Source organism: Pyrus communis, chromosome 7, assembly GCF_963583255.1.
Source record: "Pyrus communis chromosome 7, drPyrComm1.1, whole genome shotgun sequence".
NCBI classification, from domain to species: domain Eukaryota; kingdom Viridiplantae; phylum Streptophyta; class Magnoliopsida; order Rosales; family Rosaceae; genus Pyrus; species Pyrus communis.
Window position 1 is genome coordinate 15,545,578 of NC_084809.1, and position 21,683 is coordinate 15,567,260.

Below are 21,683 nucleotides of genomic sequence, written 5' to 3' on the forward strand. Positions count from 1 at the left end.
CAATAACACCCTACTCCCAAACTATTTACTTTTGAGAGTAATCATCAGTGATAAGCCTAATTAGACACTAGTTAAATTAACTATCATTACTTACCTTTCCTTACTTCAATTTCTTGATTCATCACGCATTGATTTATGATCAACATTTAATCACCAAGTCATAAAGCTAAATCTCACACTTCCCACCAATGTCCCTCACATTGCTCAATTCACTAAACAAGGCTATTGTCTCAATTATTTAATCTCATTTATTATATGGTTGCATCTAACGTCTTGTTAGACTGCCTACGTATCCTAAACAGGGATCAAGCCATTCGTAGTTCGCAATGATTAATTGTAGGTAACAAGCATAGCTCACTTTAGAAGTGTTTGTGGAACTATCAATTATATACCTACAAAAGAAAATGACCCACTCACTTAGAGTCCACGCTATGGTTATCTTGCATGCACATCGAGACTTCATGATCTATCGTCGCCTGTGGCAAATTATCAAATCACGTCTCAAAGTTCTTACCCATAGAATACATAATTTACATAAAACATATCCTCAAGGACCTTTAAGAATAATTTGAGACCCATTGACCAAGAGTCAACTGTCAATCTTTGATCGACGGTAGGGTCTACAACCCTATATAACTCAATTCGAAAGATTCGCACATCAGATTTCCAATCCGTAACTTCCAAAGATCCACATTATGCTTCTAGAAAAACATACTAAAATTTTATTACAATCCAACGGTTGGATCCTCGCCAATTCCCAAAACTAATTAGCGGTTAACATTTTATTTAATGAACTTACAAATCCAATTCGGAAAGATCTGCACGTCGGATTCCCAATCCGTAAGTTCCTACATTCTTCAAATATTATGCACTACAATGTAACAAAGTTTGGTGATGATCCAACGGTTAGATCGTCGATTCACATAAATACCTATTAACGTATCGTAGAGAATTTAGGTTCCAACGATCAACCTACGTCATTCAAATATCAAGACTAAATTCAAGACATCTAACATAGCCAAAAAATAGCATTAGCGGCCCACTGGCCACGCGCCGCCGTGGGTAGTGGTCGACCGCCCCGACTCGCCGGAAAATCCAACTATTTCCAAAAATTACCAAAATTTACAGGATTGAAGATCTCAAAGAGAGGAACAACTTTCATACCTACCTCAAAGTCCAAAAGTGGACGGAAGGGGGTCAATTTTTCCCACAAAGCCAGCGGGTGCCTAAAACGTCCTTACGTCGATTCGTCGCCTACGGTGATCCAACGGGGTCAAGGTTGGTTGGGATTTTCTCCTGGGATGATGGGCTACAAAGCCCAAGTGGTGTCATTAGCCATCGCTTTGCCAATTTGCTAGAAAATTGAAAAAGGTGGTCAGAGTACTATTGATTTTTGTCGACTTTCGTGGCCTCAAACCGCCACATGCTGTGGTTAATCAAGTGGTTCATGGGTGGATTTTGTAGAGGGGAATGAGAACTTCAAGATGGTGGTGGTGGCGTCAAAAATCTCCATCGAAGTTGACCGGAATCGGCCTTGGAAAATGGGAGCTCGCGGTGGGTGTGGGTCGATGGGAAGGCTGCTCCCCCCCCCCCCTTTTTTTTTTTCTTTTTCTTTTATGATTTCTCATTGGTCCTCCATCCCTTTTAATTTGATTGGTCCCTTTTTCTCTTTACTTAAGGCTGATTAGTTAGTCTTCCCACAAGGTGGGCGTTCAAATAATTTAACTACCTTTAAATAACTAAGTTCAAACGTCCGTAATTATACCGTTATAATTCAGACTCGCAAACGGCTTTTGCCTATGCGTTCGTAGTGGCAATTACTACGAGGATATACTAAAAGAATAAGTCATACATCACTCTAACCGATTATCAACGGAATTCAATGTCCTTGCCTCTAGGTCATTTTCGTAAATTCACGCTTCTAAAATTAATAAAAATGTAAAATTTGGGACGGATTATCACAATGATGATGAGACTTAAAATCACATTTTTTTTAATCTTGAAATCACATTTTTCTTAATTGCGATCATGCTAAAGAAATATGAAAGCTTTCTCTAGTAAGTCTTCGGAAGAATAATTTGAATCAGTTTAATAATGTGTGTAGATTTGATGGAATTAATTAACAATAGTGAGTGCAATGATTTGAGTGATCTTAGTAAAGCTCTTACGAACTGTTGGCAAATGTGGAATGATATAAATAATAAAGTTTATAGAAGTGTGCCTTTTAGTCCGGCTAGGAGTATCTCCATTGTCGCAAGTGTAGGCTTATCTTTTTTTAAGGTTACTTTTAAGAAGATCTCTAGGAGTGATCCTTGCCACCAACACCCTATATGCTGGCGTCCTCCTCCTCATGGTTATGTGAAATTAAACTTTGATGGGTCAGTTAGTTCGGATTGTTCTACAGTTGCTTTTGTTATTAGAAATGAAAAGGGGCAACATGTTTGTGCTGGGGCATTGAACCTTGATGGTGCCACCATTTTGGTTGCGGAGGCTGTTACTTTAAAGGGAGGGCTTTTGTTCGCCAGGCGCAAAGGTGTGAAGAAGCTGAGGGTGGAAGGGATTCTAAGCTAGTCATCCAGGTGCTGCAAGATGTTTGGATGCCCCTTTTGCATCTTAAACCTATCATAGAGGATATCAAATGGTTGCCTTCTGGATTTCAGCATATCAGTTGGAACAAATTTTGGTGGCAGACAAATTACCTCATATGGGTCTCATTGTTGCCAACCCTCATTTTTTAGATTATTGCCTTCTGATTTCGACTATGGAGGCATTTAATTTTGATTGTATTGAACATCATTGTAATAAAGGTTTTAAGTTGTAATAAATTTCTTCTTCCTAAAAAAGTTTACATAAACTTCATATCCTACAATGTGATCCCCTCTCACCACAGTTGGAAGACACAATTCATAAATTTAGAATTCATAAGAAAAATAAATAACCTAAAATTTATAACAAAAACAGATAATAAGCTGACAATAATGTTAGATAGCAATATCAGGTCTCTCTCTCTCAACAACTTTAATATACTAGCAGCATTAGCTGCTTGGCTTCTTGTCTCTCGGTTGTGACCTGCAGCTCACTCCCGATGCCCTTTTTTGGGCCCTGCCTTTTACTCAAGGCACCCAACCCAAGCCCAATTATTTTTGGGGCAATATTTTTTCGACCCGATAATATTATTTTACTATTATTTAGCTTCTATGATCGACCCTGAATGGTCTCGATCTATTGAATTAATTAAAAGTGACTTGCAGTCCATTAATCTGATAATGAATCCAAAATTATTGGCCTGAATATCACTTTTGGACAGTAACGATTCAATATTTTATTTCTTTTCTTTGAACCGTTGATACCTTTTCGTAGTCCCAAAGCGCTCACACTTGAGTTCCCGAAGAACCTTAAAGGCACTAAAATAAGGACCTAAAGATTGAAACAAGAACCTCAAAGGACCTGAAGATCCACTACACTTAAATCAACATATTGCATTCTGTGTTTTTGCAGGAACCTCTCTTTTATGAACTTAACATTCATAAACTAAATTGAACCTGTAGTTTCAAATTTAGTGCCTTTAAAACCCAAAGTTTTCATAAAACAATACACCCATGAAAAACTAACGTTTTTCATGAAAATCATGTCTTAGAACTCGAATGTTCTAACTTTGATGCTTATGGATGATTCCTTCACATAGCACCAATCACAATCTTGTGCCCTCCATTCAGTGGATTGTCGTACTGTAACAAGTTCGATTTTCCTAATTTGGATGTTTCTAATAAAAACCAGTTCATGTGGGGTACAAGGCGTGAATCTTCACTTAACTATCAAGAAGCTGAGAAACCATTGAAGCCAACAATGGCAAGGAAAAGCTGAATAAGCCACTGCCATGATCTTCATTCGAAGACTTATGCCCGAAGCATTATGAATGGAAATACCTCTCGAACGAGGATTCCATGGCTCTTTGGCTCACTCCTACGAACCGTGTGATCATACGACATATTGCCCGAAGTACACCATGATTACGTCCATGAATGAGTACAATTCTAAAGTTTATAAATCCGATCGAATTTTGACTGGAGAATATTTTTCTCGTCCTTCCATGTTTCTAACTCGCCCCTAAAGCAGCAGTGTAGAAAGCGGAAGTTTACCACATTCTCTAATCTGATTACTACCACAAACATATGGTAGAATTAAGGCCTGCCAAGGTGTGGCATCATGCCCAAAGCGTGATCCTTGGCACCTAAGACCTAAAACTTCAAGAATAAGGGATAATATTCCCGAACCTCAACCCTACAAAATCTACTTCCATATCGATGGAATAGATCATTGGTTATGCACCTGTTCGTGCCCCTAACAATGTTGTTGAGGAGTACCATTCTAGTAGTCAATATGTGAGACTAATTTTGCTCCAACAAACATCGTTGGAAAAGCAGAATTTTGACATGGATGGCCTTGTTGGTCGAATCCCCCTTAGCAAACCATTTACTTTGTGAACATTTTTCCATGTTCTTGGATTCAAGTTTGGTGTATGTTTTACTTATGGATAATCTTATTGATATTGTCCTCGAATATGAGTTAATTGAATCATGTTTCTTAATACATGTGACCAATTCAATTAAACACGTGATTAAGCAGGAATGTGGGAAAGTTAGTTGTCTGGATGAATGCGTACTACGCACACTAACTTTGCACCTAAATCACATCTCTAACAACGACTTCAAGTCTATCCAACTTGATTAAGAGCATTGGCACGCTCCTCGTTGTATGAATGGTACTGCATCACCATTTAAGGGACCTTAAATTCTCCTTGACGTTGAGTTTTTAAGGATATTCAAGATGACAATGATCATAAATGAAACCATTGAAGAAAATAGAATGAAATATCTTTGCACCACCTCCAAATATGAGCCTGAAGCTTTGATTTGGGGCCAATGGGTTGTCTCCCAACTGGGAATACACTGCATGTGGCCGGCCTGGAGCCTGGTGATTGAGCAGTTTACTTGCTTTGGCACGACCTTTTAGGACACTTAGGTCATCTCCTTATCTGAAGTAAGGATATTATACCTACAAGCACACTTTGCCAAGCCTGCTCATTAGCGAAATTGATTTTCTATATCATTTCTCGCAAAGATACGAAATCACCCATTTTCACAGTGGATTCAAGGGAATATATATGGACTAATCCAACCAAAACGTGGACCATATAAATACTTATGGTTTTGGTTGATTAATCGATAGACTGGTCATATGTTTGTCCACACACATTGCTGCTAAACCTCATGGACGATTAAGGGCTCACCACCCTACTTATCCCTTAAGGTCCGGGAGACTGGATAATGCTGGAGAGTTATATCAACGGTTTTTGATAAAGTATTGCATGTGTTTTGGGTTTATAATTTGAACATCGAATTCCCATGTTCACCCCAAATAACCTCGCCTAGCGATCATAAAGCGCAATTTAAATGATCGGCCAAATTTTGGTAAATGTATCAAGTTTTCGGTTTTTGCCTAGGGCTATGCAATCTTGTACGCAACTATGTTGGTCCACCTTGAGGCCCATTGCCACCTAACCTTATATGGCGTTACAGATGGTTACTGGGTACGAATCTAACAATTTTCGTATTTACGCATTTGGGTGTGCATTCCTTATGCCAAGTTGCGCTACCGTAACGTACCACCATGGGTCCTCAAAGAAACATGTGTATCTTTTGTCGATCATGATTCTTCTTCACACTAACTCTCTTAAAGCCCTTGCATGCAATCTCTTTACCGCTCATTTATGGGTTGTCACTTTAATGAGACAGTCTTCCCACCGTTAAGGGGAGTTAGGAACGTCAATGTTCCTGTAGAACAACACGAAGTTGCGTGGATGTTACCCACTATGTCTCATCTTGATCCCCATACCGCACAAGTGTGATAAGCAAGTGCGATGAATTCTAGTTTTTAGAACATTGCCCAAAACACATTCCTCTGATCTAGCTAAAGTGATGATATCATATACCAGCTGCAAATATGTCTGCAAGGATAGACGTACTTAACGAACATTGAGTTAACATATCTGGAGGGTGTGCCACCCCTATTGGACAGTCTGATACACCGGTGGATAGCCAATCAATCTGTCTTGGCCTGGAGCACGACAGATCACTCAATTCGTAGGATTTACTTCCCTAGAAGAAGAAGGCACGGCACACAATGAATCTAAACTCGATCGCTGTCTCAAATCATTTCCATCTCATGAGATTAATCCGGATTTCTCCCGAGACTTAAAGTTCTTGGTCCAGTATACTAGTTTGGATAAGCTAAATGGAATTGAAATGAGATTATCATCGATGATGTTTTCACTTATATGGTAGTTATAAACATAAATGAAAAGCGATGATATCGAACCGTGTTCCGTTGATTAAGTGACAATGTAGAAATGATTGGACAACTAAAGTTACAATCTAGGTCAAATTTCTTACCAAAGTGTGTACTGGACCTGCTGTTCCTACACTGCCCAAGGTAACCCTGTTGTGTTACAAGTGGGAAGGGCAGCGTTATGAGATGAATGAAATAGTGCGATATGATGCACGTTTTACGGTGCAAGGTTTCTCTCAAACGTCCTGTGATTGATAGCAGCATTATGAAATGTGGTTAGTGTTTTCTCCATGGGGATATAAATACAGAGATTTACATGTAAGTTCTCGAAGAATTATATGGACTATTTCAAATAGTTCCAAAACCACGGAACACCCTCTTAACTTGTTTTGAGGCGTTCATTTATGGATTGAAAAATCTGACGGATGTGGTATACCCGTCTACGTGATTATTTGATCAATCAGGTATGAATTATGCCCTTGCATGTTAAACTATAAAGCCTTATTCCAAATTGCTAGAGTTACAGTTTATGTCGTTAACACGAATCTCACTAAGACTTTGGAAAAGCTTGAGAGAACTGCCTCGCACCTGAAGATGGAATTTGAGATGAAGGATCTTGGGAAACTCGTTTATGCCTTAACCTGAAGTTGAAGCATTGTTCTAACGGTATTTTGGTCTACTAGTCAAACTACACTTCGAATGTGTCACCTTTAAATATACCTTTGATTGTCCATACGTTATATGCAAATGAGACTCTTGAAGAGGTTATGAAATCCGAAATTCCATATCTAAGTTCAACATTGCGCTTCGTTGTACTTAGTTCATTGTATTTAGACAGGACATCTCTTTCGTTGTTGATCTTACTAAAGATGCAGCACCACGTCTACACACAACCCTTGAATTAGCATTAAAGACGCGCCCTGAAGGTACTACATGGGCAATCCCAACGCATCTCAAGCGAATCCAACCCCTTAATCCTCGAAATGATGCTTGCCTTGTTTATTATGCTGATGTTGGTTACTTATCAAACCCGCATAAGGCAAAATCCTCGAATGGTTATGTTTTGACCGTTAGGGATATCATAATATCTTGGAGGTCCACGATAAGACCTTAGTTGCGAAATCTTTGAATCGTTCCAAGACTCACCTTACTTCACTGTACCACAAGTGAGATATGGTTAGAAGTTCTTGTTGAGCATATTCGAAGTACTTGCTATGTTTTCATCCATCATTGAGTCCCAACAATGATCTATGAAGATTATGTCACATGTATCGACCCGACCAAGCCATCATACATCAACAAAGTCCAACGCTAAGACATATTGCGTCTACATCTACATCAGCAAAGCATCAGAAGATTGAAGTCATGCAAGCTGATCCTAGACAACCTTGCCGACCTCTACACGACGTCACTGCCGAAGTCAACCTTCCAGAAGCTTGTCCGAGGAATTGGTATGCCTAACTATCATATGCAATGCTTGTAGTTCTCATTTGGAAGTTATGTCAAACTCAGGGGGAATATCCAGAAGCATACTCACTTGATCTTAATAAACTATTTTTCCCTACGATTAGGAGCATTTTTCCCACTGGGTTTTTGCTACCTAACTAGGTTTTAACGAAGTACCCATCCTGAGCTGATCATACCCTTGAGAGCTTTTCTACTTGTGTCCAAAAGAAGTATAGTTTTGACTTAATGCAACTTCTCACTTTTCTCCTTAGTTTATGGGTTTTTCTTCCATCTTGGGTTTTACCATAGCAAAGGTTTTGTGAGTTTTACTTTTTATGCATTCTTCTGTTGATTTGAGACTCGCATTCGCTCATTGTGTCGACGATTTCATCAATTGTACTTGCTTCATCACTGATGACCTGATGCGCCATTTACTTGAGTATTTACACACTCAAAAGGGAGTGTTGCAGTCCTATTGGAATAGGAATGTGATTGTGTAAATCCTAGTAGATATGAGAATGTATCTTATATTCCTATTAGGAGTAGATTACCTATTAAATGTTGCAATCCTAAAGGATAAGGAATTAACCCTCCCTACTACCATAAATAAAGGCACAATGGGGTGGAATAACACACACCTCACAATTACACATCTCTCTTTCTCTCTACTATTGCCGCACCCTCTCTCTTTATATGACCTCCATAATTGTTCAGTAAATTATATCTACAACAACTCTCAATTTTTTAATGACAGTGAAATACATTATGATAAATTGTGGACAAATGAATGTATGGAAGTCATTACACCTCCAGATATAAGCCTGGAAGAAAGCAGAACACCGAATGAAAAAAAAAAAAAAAAAAACCTATAGCAATTACACAAAAGCAAAAAAGAAAAAATCTTACAAAAGACTTAAGTTATAAACTTAGGAATTCTAAAAAAATAAAATGATAAGCTGACAATAATCTCAAACAACAACGTCACACTCCATATCCAACTTAATAAATTCAATATACTATGTCAAATACATAGTCATCATGTGTATGTTTATGGCCATTCTGTTCAATAATATATAAACCTTATTAAACTGAAGTGATAGAGTTGGAACATAAAAATCATAACAAAAACAAACGGTAAGATGACAATAATCTCATAAACCAATATTATAAAAAACTTATTCACAAAAATGTAAACCTATCTGTCAATCAATATTAATCTTCTTCTTCAACAAAAAATTCCAATTTTTCTTCCAAAAACACACATATCTACCTAGTCCTTCACATATTAAACCTCAAGCCAAAAACTCAGAAGAAAGCATAAGATGCAATGAAAAAAAAACTTCATAGGAAAACAACTACAACCTCAACACTATTGTTTTAGTGTGTGTGTGTGTATATATATATATTATTTTCCTTCACTTTGGCATCAATTAAACAAACTTAATTATCTTTTGATTCAATCGCTCATCAGAAAGGGAACAAGAAACACAAAATATGAAATATATAGAACCAAAGCATACAATATAGTAACTACCACTTGAAAGCATGAAATGTGATTAACCTTTTCACGACGAAGTCTATCACTTCCTGCCTGTGTGCTGTGTTTGCATCACAATCACAAAACTGGGGAAAGAAAAAAAACATCAATCTCATGATTTCTTTGTATAACTATATGGAACAAAATTATTGACCATCTTCTTGCCAAGTCCCTCGCAGTAACTCCTTAGGCAATAAATTGCGGCTAATCGTTATACCTAAAATATTCAAAAACACTATCAGACAAAGACAAACACTTGACAAACATTAAGTGCCCAAGGAAAGCATAAAAAGGCTCTCCCTCTAACCTCCATTTCTGCGCATCACATACCTCCGTCTCTCTCTGTATAATCCCTCTCTCTCATCAAATAAAAACCCCCAAATCCAATTCAGTCTCTCATCAGACACATAACATAACCTTAATTAAAAAAAATTCCCCCCAATTTTTTTTAATAAAATTGAAAAGTTAAAGAAGTTTACAATGAAAAGCTGAAAAAGCTTACATTGGTTCAGGTTTCCTAAGCAAGCCAAGATTCAAGAACCACTATGAGTTAGCCATCAAGAAAGGTACCATTCTCTTCGTCTCATCGAGAAGTATGATTTTCATTTTTGAATCACTCGATTTCGTTGAGTATTGAAGAAGTTATGAATGTTTAAAGTTTACCTAGTTTCCGACGAGTTTTCCAGGTTTCCCGCTGACTAGTCATCTTTCAGGCTATTTCCGGCCATCTCTGGCAACCATTGGGCTTCCAAATAGGTATAATCTTGTTCTACAATTTCCTATCTTCATTTTGATATATTATGGATCGAATTTGGTTAAAAAACGATTGAGTTACGAAGCTTTGAAAATTGCCCAAACTTCCAGCCAAGAGCTCCGGAACACTTAACGGAGTTTTTAACAGAATAACCAAAATAATGGATGGTGGTCTTAGGGATCATTTCTATTGATTTTCAATCTCAGGAACCAAAGTAATGTGTTATACAAATCTCAGAGACCATTTTGGCTAAAAAGTCCTAAATTTTTGTGTAATATTATTGTGTGAGATTACCGTTATCTCATGATTTGTTTTTCTTATGATTTTTAGGTTTATCATTTATGTGTTTCACCTTTGACCATTGCTGATCTTAACTCATGTATCAATTTCTACCTCTGAAAGCTTAGATATCCCATTAGTTTACTAAGCTTTATATATTATTGAACACTATGATCATAAACATATGTAACCCACTCTGTATTTCACATAGTATATTAAAGTTGTTGAGAAAGAGAGAGAGACTGATATTGCTATCTAACATTATTGTCAGCTTATTATCTGTTTTTTGTAATAAATTCTAGGTTATTTATTTTTCTTATGAATTCTAAGTTTATGAATTCTGTTTTCCAACTGTGGTGAGAAGGGGATCACATTGTAGGATATGAAGTTTATATAATTTTTTTTTATGAAGAAGAAATTTATTACAGCCTAAAACCTCTATTACAACGATGTTCAATACAATCAAAATTAAATGCCTCCATAGTCAAAATCAGAAGACAATAATCTCAAAAATGAGGGTTGACAACAATGAGACCCATATGAGCTAATGTGTCGGCCACAAAATTTGTTCCAATTGATATGTTGAAACTAGAAGCCAACCATTTGATATCCTCTATGATAGGTTTAAGATGCCAAAGGGGTATCCAAACCTCTTGCACCACCTGGATGACTAGCTTAGAATCCCTTTCCACCATTAGCTTCTTCACACCTTTGTGCTTGGCGAACAAAAACCCTCCCTTTAAAGTAACATCCTTTTCAACCGAAGTGGTGGCACCATCAAGGTTCATCGCCCCAACACAAACTTGTTGCCCTTCTTCATTTCCAATAACAAAAGCAGCTGCAGAACGATTCGAACTAACTGACCCATCAAAGTTTAATTTCAATAACCATAAGGAGGAAGGCGCCAGCAAATAGGGTGTTGGTGGCAAGGATCACTCCTAGAGATCTTCTTACAATTAACCTTAAAAAAGGATAAGCCTACACTTGCAACAATGGAGATACTCCTAGCCGTACTAGGAGGCATACTTCTAAAAACTTTATTATTTCTATCATTCCATATTTGGCAACATTTCATAAGAGCTTTACTAAGATCACTCAAATCATTGCACTCAATATTGTTAATTAATTCCATCCAATCTACACACATTATTAAATTGATTCAAATTATTCTTCCGAACACTTACCAGAGAAAGCTTCCATATTTCTTTAGCATGATTGCAATTAAGAAAATGTGATTTTAAGATTAAGAAAAATGTGATTTTAAGTCTTATCCTCATTGCCACATACATGGCACATTTTGTTAATATTGTGAAAGATTTTACTCAATCTCATCCTAGTATAAAGTTATCCATGAGTTTGCCAAGTAAAAATTTTTACCTTGGGGTATTTAGGGCTGGAATAAATTGTGGATGCATCTTATGTTTAATTTTTAGTTTTTTCTTTTCTTTTCTTTTTGGTGATTTTGAGAGTTTTGGTTATATGTTTGGATGTTCATTCTGGGTTTACAAATTTTAGACCATTTGTTTTTCTTATGGATTCTGGGTTCACAGTTTCTGTCTTCCAACTGTGGTCAATCTTGATATCAGCTAAGCAATGAATCTCTTCCTCTGAAAACATGGATGAACCATTGGTTTATGTTTTTCTTTTCTTTTCCTTTTTTAGTTTTGAACAAGGTTGTGAGATATCATGGAAATTTCATCATAACAGGATAAATGAAAAACACACACCCGACTCCTATCCATCAATTGAAATAATACAGGTAAGCAGAGAAAATAAAATTTTGGATCTGCAGGATATGGGAATCAATAATTCTAGGGACTGTTCAAAAATATACAACTCTACACTATATATTACTTGACGAAACGGTGAAAAAATATTGTTTAATTATTTTAATCCAAGATGGTGACAATAATAATAATTAACTAGACGAATAATAAAACTTAAATATATATAGGTGAACAAAATGTATAGATAGGTGTTCTGTAATATTTTTTTCCTCCATTTTTTACTTTCTTGGGTTATAACTAAGGTATTATATTTTTTATGGTAATTTTTTTTATATTTATGGAATATTTTTTAAATATTAGTTCAAATAATTTAACTGTTGTCATTCATTGTATTTGCTCATGGTAACAATCAATATATATACTATTTTGTGTGTTATTCACTATTGCATAATCTGTATTCTAATTCATTTATTAATTACTTTTGTAACTCTTTTTTTTTCCTTCACGTTTTTGGCATAATAAATTGTGAAGCAACATGCGATTGAGGCCTGTACAATAAATATTGACCATGATGTTATGGCTTCAAAATTTGAACCCGACGGCTGCTACAAAATCAGCGATTTTCACACCATTAGAATCAGAGGACAATACAAAGTCGTGCGCATGATACTCAAGTCGTATTCACTATGAAAACTGGCAAGTGTGTTTCCACCCATCCCTAAGCATCAGTGCTTTCTACAAGATTATAACACGCTTTATCCTTGCCCAAACAGACTTGAGATCCTTATGAGTACTATTAATATGTATGTATATATACATACAATAAAAATATTTAAATTTATTTTTTAAAATAGATTTAACAATTTGCCTATATTTATCTTTTAAATTGTAAGATGTCATTGGTCATGTAAGTGCAGCGTCTAGAACCAAAACAGATTAATCAGAGGATCGCATACAAGTGTGATATAATGATTCTAAATATAAGGTTATTTATTGCTTCTTATTGCTGTCATTTTAAATTGTTTTCAATATTTGGTGTATTGACATTGTATAAAATTTAAATATTTGTACATCATTTGCTTTATCCACATAAAAGAAGAACTAATGGTTACATTATGGGCGGATGTTGCAGACCCTTTCTTCTTTGTCAATAGAAGCATTATCCCTGCCAATCGTTATTGTTTTCATAAGTTTAAAAGTCTAGGTCTTCCTAGGTACTTGGTTTAATTAAAAACTAATTTTTCATATCTTTATTTTGTTGTGTTTAAATACATTTAAATTGTTTTAATTCTTTGTCGTTGTAGAATTTATCATATTTGCTTGCTGTAATTTGTCATTTTATGTTTGTGTCCTGCCTAACCAATTAACTTACAAATATCTCAATATATTTGTGATCAATGACTACCATTAATCATTTTTCTACTTTATTTTCCTTTTTGTTTATCTCCATGTATTAAATTGATTTAGGTGTGGGTAGTTTTCGATTAACAACTAGAAAATAATTAAAACTATGTTATAAATGACTGTGAGTTATCTGTTATCTTCGAACACACCACATGATAAGACTAATTGCGTTAGGAGTTTGTCAAAAGTATGAAGAAGAAAGGCATTCGTGTTCCAGGGATAACGTTTATTTTGCACTTTCTCTGATAGAATGACCCAACTGTTAAAACAAACTTGCAATTGTATGCATCAAAATTTGTATTTCATTTTTAAACTTAGTTATTGTAATTAAATGTTTTTGTTAATGTTTTATTTATACTTTTTTTTTCACTATCTTTTCTACGCACAGAAAAGATCATCTTAAACAGTACTGGTTCATCGTTTTTTTTCATTGATTCGGACATCCCAAAAGTGAATATACAAAACAATGTATGTATATTTATAATTCTTAAAACAAAATAACACTGGATTTGTTGTACTTGTATGAAAGAAAATCCTATTTTTATAAAATTGCTGAAGCAATATAATGTTTTAAAACCTGCATGTTTTCCAATTGTAAAGATCCTGTAAAAATATTGCCCCCTCTTCAAAGCAAGCAAACAAAGTTGAAATTTTACGGACTGCCAAAAAAGTTACAAATGATGAATTGGCTTTTTTAAATCCAGATTTGTACAAGATATAAAATCTAATTTCACAATCTTATATTTTCTTAAAATCCTACATATGCATTTTTACATCTTGAATAAAAGCTATATATATGATTATTCTAAGTTATATAAATATGTAATAGAATACATTACATGATGACACAATTTCTGTGTAAAGCATCTGTAAAGGTTTGACACGCGTTATGAATGGTGGTACAATGCTTGCATGAATTGTGTGAAACAAATGCACAAGGACCCAACGACTAGGCAGCTCATTTTCCAAAAACACCCAAACTAGATTCCAACTCCTTGGTAATCTTTAATATGTTGTAATATAATTTGGTTGCTTATCACTTCAAATATTTTGTTTCTTTATTTTTTTATCACTTATAATAATATATTTAATTACCGATTTAACATAAATATCATATCACATTTAACATACTGATACAAAAATACTAAAATCATACCATATTATATATAAAATATTTTTTTTGTTATAGATTAAAAATGTATGCAATTGAAATAGAAGGTTAATTAATTTCTCCCTTTTCCTATATTGTGATTGATTTCAACATTTGATTCCTGCCTGGATTTCAATTTACAATCAGTTAATTTTTCACTTGGTTAAGTGTGTATAACTTTTTAGTCTCAGTATTCCATATTTTTTTCTTATCTCCTTAATATCTCATAATTGTTTTCATTTTGGCTACTTCATTGTGAATTTTAATTTTTGATCATTACTTATTGCCTTTTGGGTTGTCTCTGAGATTTCACTTTTTATACCTAATCTATGTATTTAATTAACCATTTATCAAGAAGGGGGCAAGAGGTATGGTCTATCTTAATATCATGTTTTCAATCCTAAATAAACACCGAATCATATAATTAGAATAAATAAATACAAGGAATGGTACTGAGGTTGAATAAATAATTTGCAATTTGGATTTACTGACTTATAAAATCACAATTTCAAAATTTTCAAATTGCAGATTAGTTATGCATTTTTGTGATACCTATACAGAGTGATTGATAAATATAATGACGTTTAAAAGTTTTTGTGAAGTCCAGATTTATTACTTGGCTTCCCTTGCCAAAAATTACAAATGTTATCACACATGCTCATAATTTAGAGTTAGGATACAATGCTGATCTGGCATTTCTACTGAGTTGGACTTGTCAAATTACCAGCCTTATACACTACAAAAGGTTTGAATCATACATTTGTATTTGCACATCAAGCTTATTATTTTAGATTCCTTTTGTTTAGTGTAGTTGTCTAGTTTTGTCTATTATCCAGCTGTCTAAGCACACAAATTAAGACAACCCACATGGGCCATCTGCCACTTTTTCTCGAAAACTGGATTTTCAGCCCTAGATCTTACCAGGTTGATTTTACACATGACACGTGGCTTTTCATCCCCTCTCTGTGTCTGAAACTCAGTCATCTTTATAAAGCCATTCTAGGCTTCATTTGTTGTTGGGGTTTTGAGATTGGAAAAGTTTTTGAGAGTTTTATTTTTATCTCCATCTCAGATCTCCTAGGAGCATCAAACATATTTTATGGGTAATGTTCTTCATTGAATATTTCTAAACCTGTCTTTGAATTGCTTGCTTAAATTCATTTTACATGCTCATTTGTTTTGGCTAGGAGTTTTACATTTTTAGAAAAGAGTTGATTTCAGCTTTGAGCTACCTCTTGTGTTTTGTGACCAAATAACCATTGCTAGAGATAAACGTTGTAGGGTTTGCTAATATTGACACGTTGTTAACCAAGTAAACATAACTTAAGAATCAAGACTAAAACATAACTGAAGATCACACTGTCTTGTTTCAGTTTTATAAGTTTGCTTGGTTTATTTGCTTGTGGGCACCTAACAATCTGTACTTAGTTGACTAGTACATTTAACTATTCAGTATATTATGAGTATTGAACTGAATTGTTGTTGACTAGGATAACTTGTAGTGAACTAAGTTTGATTCGTAGATTTACGTTTGTTTAACTGATACGAATTTGTACTTAGTTGACTTCTATCCAGCACGCTTTAATTCATAATTGCTTCGTCATTGATGTTTGCATAATGAACTGATACGTAAATGAGTTCAAGCTTAAGGATTATTGTCATGAAACTAATCTGGACAGACTTTGATTATTTGAACATATTGGTCAGTTAGGTTTTGCTCCTACAACTGCACTTTTTATCAATGACTAACTTGTAACTAGTCGACTAGCTCATTTGACTAGTCTACTATGCAAAGTTAAATTTTTATTTGCAAGAGATTCCGCCTAGTACCCCCATTTTAGTTTTTATTATTATGATTGTGTTATGTTTGCTCTATATTTGCTTAACTTAATTGTTATAAACTTATATTTTACTGTTTTCTTTCTATAATAACATAAAATCTGTTTTTTTCACTTGCTTGCATCTTTTCTTATATTTGCCTCCGTATAATACTAATGTAATTATATAAACTTAGTTCAAATCTCTAAATCCCATTCCACTTTAACTTTTTCCCTCTCTATATTTATAATGAGTTACAGCTCACAAAAGTCTCATAAATTCAATTTTTAAATGTAGGTACAAAGTAAATTTGGTTCTTGAAGAAACCAAACAAAATGAATGCTTTGATAATTGGTAAATCTGGTGAAAATTTTTTTTGGCATGGCCTGCAAATATCTTGTATTAAATCAAAGATTGGTGGACCAGTAATAGTTGCCAAATGAATTTTTGAGGTTGATTGGGCAAAAGAATATTTCCCACATGCAGTTCTGGAACAAGAAAAATAATTTCAATTCAAATGATATATATCCTCATTCACAATGTGACTGGAGATACAACTATGGAATTAACAACTCCATAAGCATTGTCAAGAGAAATTACAGTATCTTCCACCACTGTGTCATCTTCGACTTCAACACCTCAAACCAGTGAACAATTGTATAAACGAAAGAGGAAATCAATCAGGCATCTTTTTTTTTACTAGCGATAAACAAAGGTTAGTTTCGTATTTTTATTTTTCCAAATATAAATTTCAAATTATCATGGATTCATGTCACCTAGCATTCACCACCCATTAAAAATCATGGAGTAGAAGAAATTTCAGAAGTAGATCCGAAAGAGTTAGATGAAGTTCCAATCAAATTGTTATAAAAGAAATCATCCTCAACTGGTGCAAAATCAGATTACACTCCTCCAAAAAGAAACTAGGTAAGTATATTTTAACCTTACCTTTTCTTCTACTGAAAATTTATTGAAACACATATTTAACAACTATCTAACTGTCTTAACTTCTTTCATTTCCCTAAGTTGCTTTGTTAAGGATGAACATCGTTTTACCAAAACTCCACCTGCTACGCTGGAAAACATTTACCGTCCGTTGTTAATATACATCAAACAATATTTACAATATTTATCTACCATGTAAATATCTCTTTCTAACCTGGACTTCACAATACTTTTTGCATAAACCAGTTGTTGGGAAAATTACAAGAAAAATTGTAATATTCTTCTAAGAAGCACGTAGACAATTAGGCTGAGGCGCGGATATCTCGCTCTCTTTAAGGAGATTCAAGCTCACTGCGGTTTTACAAAAGTTCACGAACCGGTGCAGCAATGTATATCTTGACTTGTCTCCTTCACGATACAACAGCCCAACTAAATTGTGTTTGACTCAAACTTTTCTGCACAAAAATAGAAGAGTCAAAAGCTCTTTGGCCAATATATGTAAAAGATAGAAAGTATGGAGGAATAAATATTGTAGTTATTAAGAAATTGTTATTGGGATCATAAATAAAAAGATAATGGGCAAAATGCTAATAATTATATGTTTATTACCACCCTTAGTGAATAGGGTAGTAAACAAAAATTAACAAAGAAAAATGCTAGAAGAGTTACAAAAGATGAAAGGCTAAAAACTCCATATTAATTTCCCACCAACCACAAATAATGACAAATAAACTTTCCCACTAACAACCAAATAATGACAATTATAATTTATTTAATATTAAAAATGAATGAAATATGTCTAAATAATTTCTTCATGAAATTTGTCAACTGTTGACCTTTAGCTTTAGGCTTCAACCTTTCGGGATAAGACATTGGAGGCACATAAACTCGTTCTCCAGCTTTTGCGGCAATTTTTGCACTGTTTTCGGATATGTCCAAAAGCTGCGTAGAATCTGCAAAAATATCAGATTTTGCAAAAATTCTAGAATCTATTTGTGGCTTGCGGCGCTGCCCGTGAATTTCCAGGACAATTTTCATCTTTGTTGTCATAACTTTTCCCAAAATGTAAAACTTTAACTGCCTTACAATTGGCACCTCCCCTCAAATTTGGTTCAATTTGGCTGCGAAATGTACTCGGTGCTCTTTCTGAAACCTGCAAAGTAATCTGCCCAATTTGTTGTTCCATATTTTTCATTGTTGCATGCATATTTTGGATTTCTTGACTGGTCTGTTCAAATCTTGTGTTTGTAGTATTTGCTAATTTTTCAATTGCAATCTCCCAAGCAGCCTTAGGTGTAGTAGGTTGTTGTACCTGCTATTGAAATTGTGGTTTAGAATGCTAATCTCTATCCCACTTTAGATTAGGATGATCTTTTCCAACCCGGGTTGTAGAAATTTGAATATGGGTCATTTCTTGGATGCTGAAAATTATTAAATGCATTAACTTGTTCTGCTGTAAACTCCAAATAAGCATCCTTTTATGGGCAGCTCATAAAATCATGTCATGCTGCAAATACGGTAGGCAGTTGTTAAGGGCTACTGTATAACAACCTGTGAATATGGAATTCTTTGTAATAGCATGTCAAATTTTGCATCAAAATTTTCAAGGTTTTTCTCCATTTTTTCAATTTGTGCTGATACATATGGAGAACCATTCAACATCTAAAAAACAGACCTAGTTTACGGCTGCTCAACTACCCACTATTGTGCATCTGTTGCCATTTTTTCAAACAATAAACACGCCTCTTTTGCATTTTTATCTTTATATGAACCTCCGCATGAAGCATTGACAAGAGTTTTTGTAGTCATATTTAACCCTATGAAAAATATATGCATTTGAGTAATACCGTCAATACCGGAATGTGAACATTTTGTGATCAACTCCTTGAACCGTTCCCATGCCTCATGAAACTCTTCGTTTGCTTTTTGGGCAAAAGATGAAATTTGAGTTCTCATGTCAAGAGTCTTTGAAGCTAATTAATATTTTCTTAAGCATTTTTCACTGAGTTGGTCCCAAGTGCTAATGTTTCTAGATGGAAGTGTGAGGAGCCATCTCTTTGCTTGATCTTTCAAAATGCAGGGAAATAAACGAAGCTTAATAGATTCGGCTGAAAATCCTCTCACTAAAATATTATTGCATCCTATTAAAAATTTTGTAATGTGCATGTTAGGATTGTCGGTTGATAACCTATGCAATGTAGGTAGAATATTCAACATGTGATGCTTTATTTCGAATGTAGAACCTTCCTCAACTTCCAGATAACTAATGCACTTGGTATACCTGTCAATGAATCACCTAAAGGCTGCCCAGCCTCTGGAATAACAAAAGCCATTGTTTCTTTGTTGTGCAGATTCCCAGAAAATAAAGACTGCAGAAAAGTCCCTACAGGGAAGGAACCCACTGTAAATTTTGCTCTCTGCGTCTCCTTCTTAAAGACTGCTCAGGTTCTGGATCAAACGGAAACAATTTTTGCCCTGCTGAACAAGTGCTAACAATGCACATATTGTTGTAATATGCACTGCATTGCTGCAATATGTAGAAAACAATAAAAACGAAATTTTTTTTTATAAATATTTTTTATATATAGCAATAACTAAGTCAAAATCTGATTAGAACATATTATTTTAAATAATCCCCAGCAACTACACCAATTTCTTGATCGGTATTTTACCACACACGCAAAAAGGTTAAAAACTCCTATAATACTTATAAGAATGACAAGGATATTGTAGTATAAATGATTCTCGCAAGGTCGTTCTCCATAGGAATTATTAAATAATTCGAAGCAAACCACATTCTAATTAATTATTGTAATATAGAAATTTGAGATGATTGATTTTTATGATCTAATTTAATAAAATGAATTTAATTAATGGAAGTAGAAAAATCTGCAATATTAAAGATGAGGAAAAAAAATCAAGTTAAGAAAGCACTAGGGATCCACCGTCGCCTTAACAACCTATATAGTTCTCCCAATTACTTATGATTTATACATGCATATTTCAAAGGTTAGGTTTTCCTAATATATACCTACTTGGACCCCCAATATAGAACGTACATCAAACATGCAATCCGTTTGTGGTATTCAGATCAAATCTTAACATGCATGATTCATTAAGTTTTGTGAAACCTTTTGAAAAACCATGCAACCCTTAAGACATGGTATTCATCCTAAGTGAACTTGCACATATTAATCACAAGAAACCTTCATCAATTTCAGGGACCGACCTCCGACCAAAATTGCATCAAATTCATTTTCTAAACATTCTAATGATCGCAAATTATCAAAACACTTGGACAATATAAATCGGTGATTAATAACTCGAAAATCTGCATGCATATAATGATAAACAAATTGAAAAGAAACTATATATTCTTATTAAGGCTCGTGGTCTCACCCTAGCAAAAAGAGAATTAGTTATGCATATTCATAATAAAAATCACAAAGTTCTTTATTGAAATAATAAAAGATCGGAAACTCCTTGAATGAAAAAGTCTGAAAATCTCTACACTTGGCCAATTTCCTCTCCCAAAGAACGCATGGAGAAGAAGTAGTTCATAATTAGGCCCGGCCAAGCTTATTTAACCTAGTAAAAATTAAATCCTCATAAGAAAAGGTCTTCCAATTGAACTAGGAAACTAAATAACTAAAGTAAAATAGGAAACATATCCCTAAATTAAATGGTAAAACTTGCCTAAAATCTGCACAGTCACTTTTGGGGCCCCTAAACTGCTCCAGAACCGGCCCAATTTAGCTGGATTTAAAGTTTGGACTATTTTGAACACTTCTCCAGAATGCCATGAACCCATCAGAGGTCATCTTGGGCTCCAAAAACGCAATTTCAGCCTAGAAACGTCATTTTCCAGCACTGTACACTGCTCATTTATTCCATCGCCAGAAAGTAACTGCTTGGTAGAAAAATCCCAAATTTTGATACGAACGTCCTTCAATTTGAATCACTCCAAAATTCGTTTGTTTGATCATATTTTACTCCAAAGGAAGTCGAATGTTCTATATTGGAAATATAAAACAGAGTATCAAAATTCTACCAAAATAATTACCAAAACATACTAAGAATAGGGTAAAATATACAATATAATATTGGCTCATCAATGAACCAACACCAGCATTTGCTAATTTTTTGTATCTAAATGTTGGTTCCACTTGAAAAGTGGATGCAACTGCTAAGTGCAATGGATGGTTGTAATATTTTTTGTACGTCTGTAAACAAAAAGCTTTCAACCTTTTATGTTTAAATTGTACAAATTAAACA

At 34.6% G+C, this 21,683-nt stretch overlaps 1 non-coding gene across 1 annotated transcript; it reads left to right on the plus strand.

The window, feature by feature from the left end:
• The first annotated feature begins 19,262 nt into the window (after positions 1 to 19,262).
• On the plus strand, positions 19,263 to 19,367 carry LOC137741210 (small nucleolar RNA R71). The gene has a single exon (XR_011069240.1). It is a non-coding gene; the product is annotated as a small nucleolar RNA R71 (small nucleolar RNA).
• The last annotated feature ends 2,316 nt before the right edge of the window (positions 19,368 to 21,683 follow it).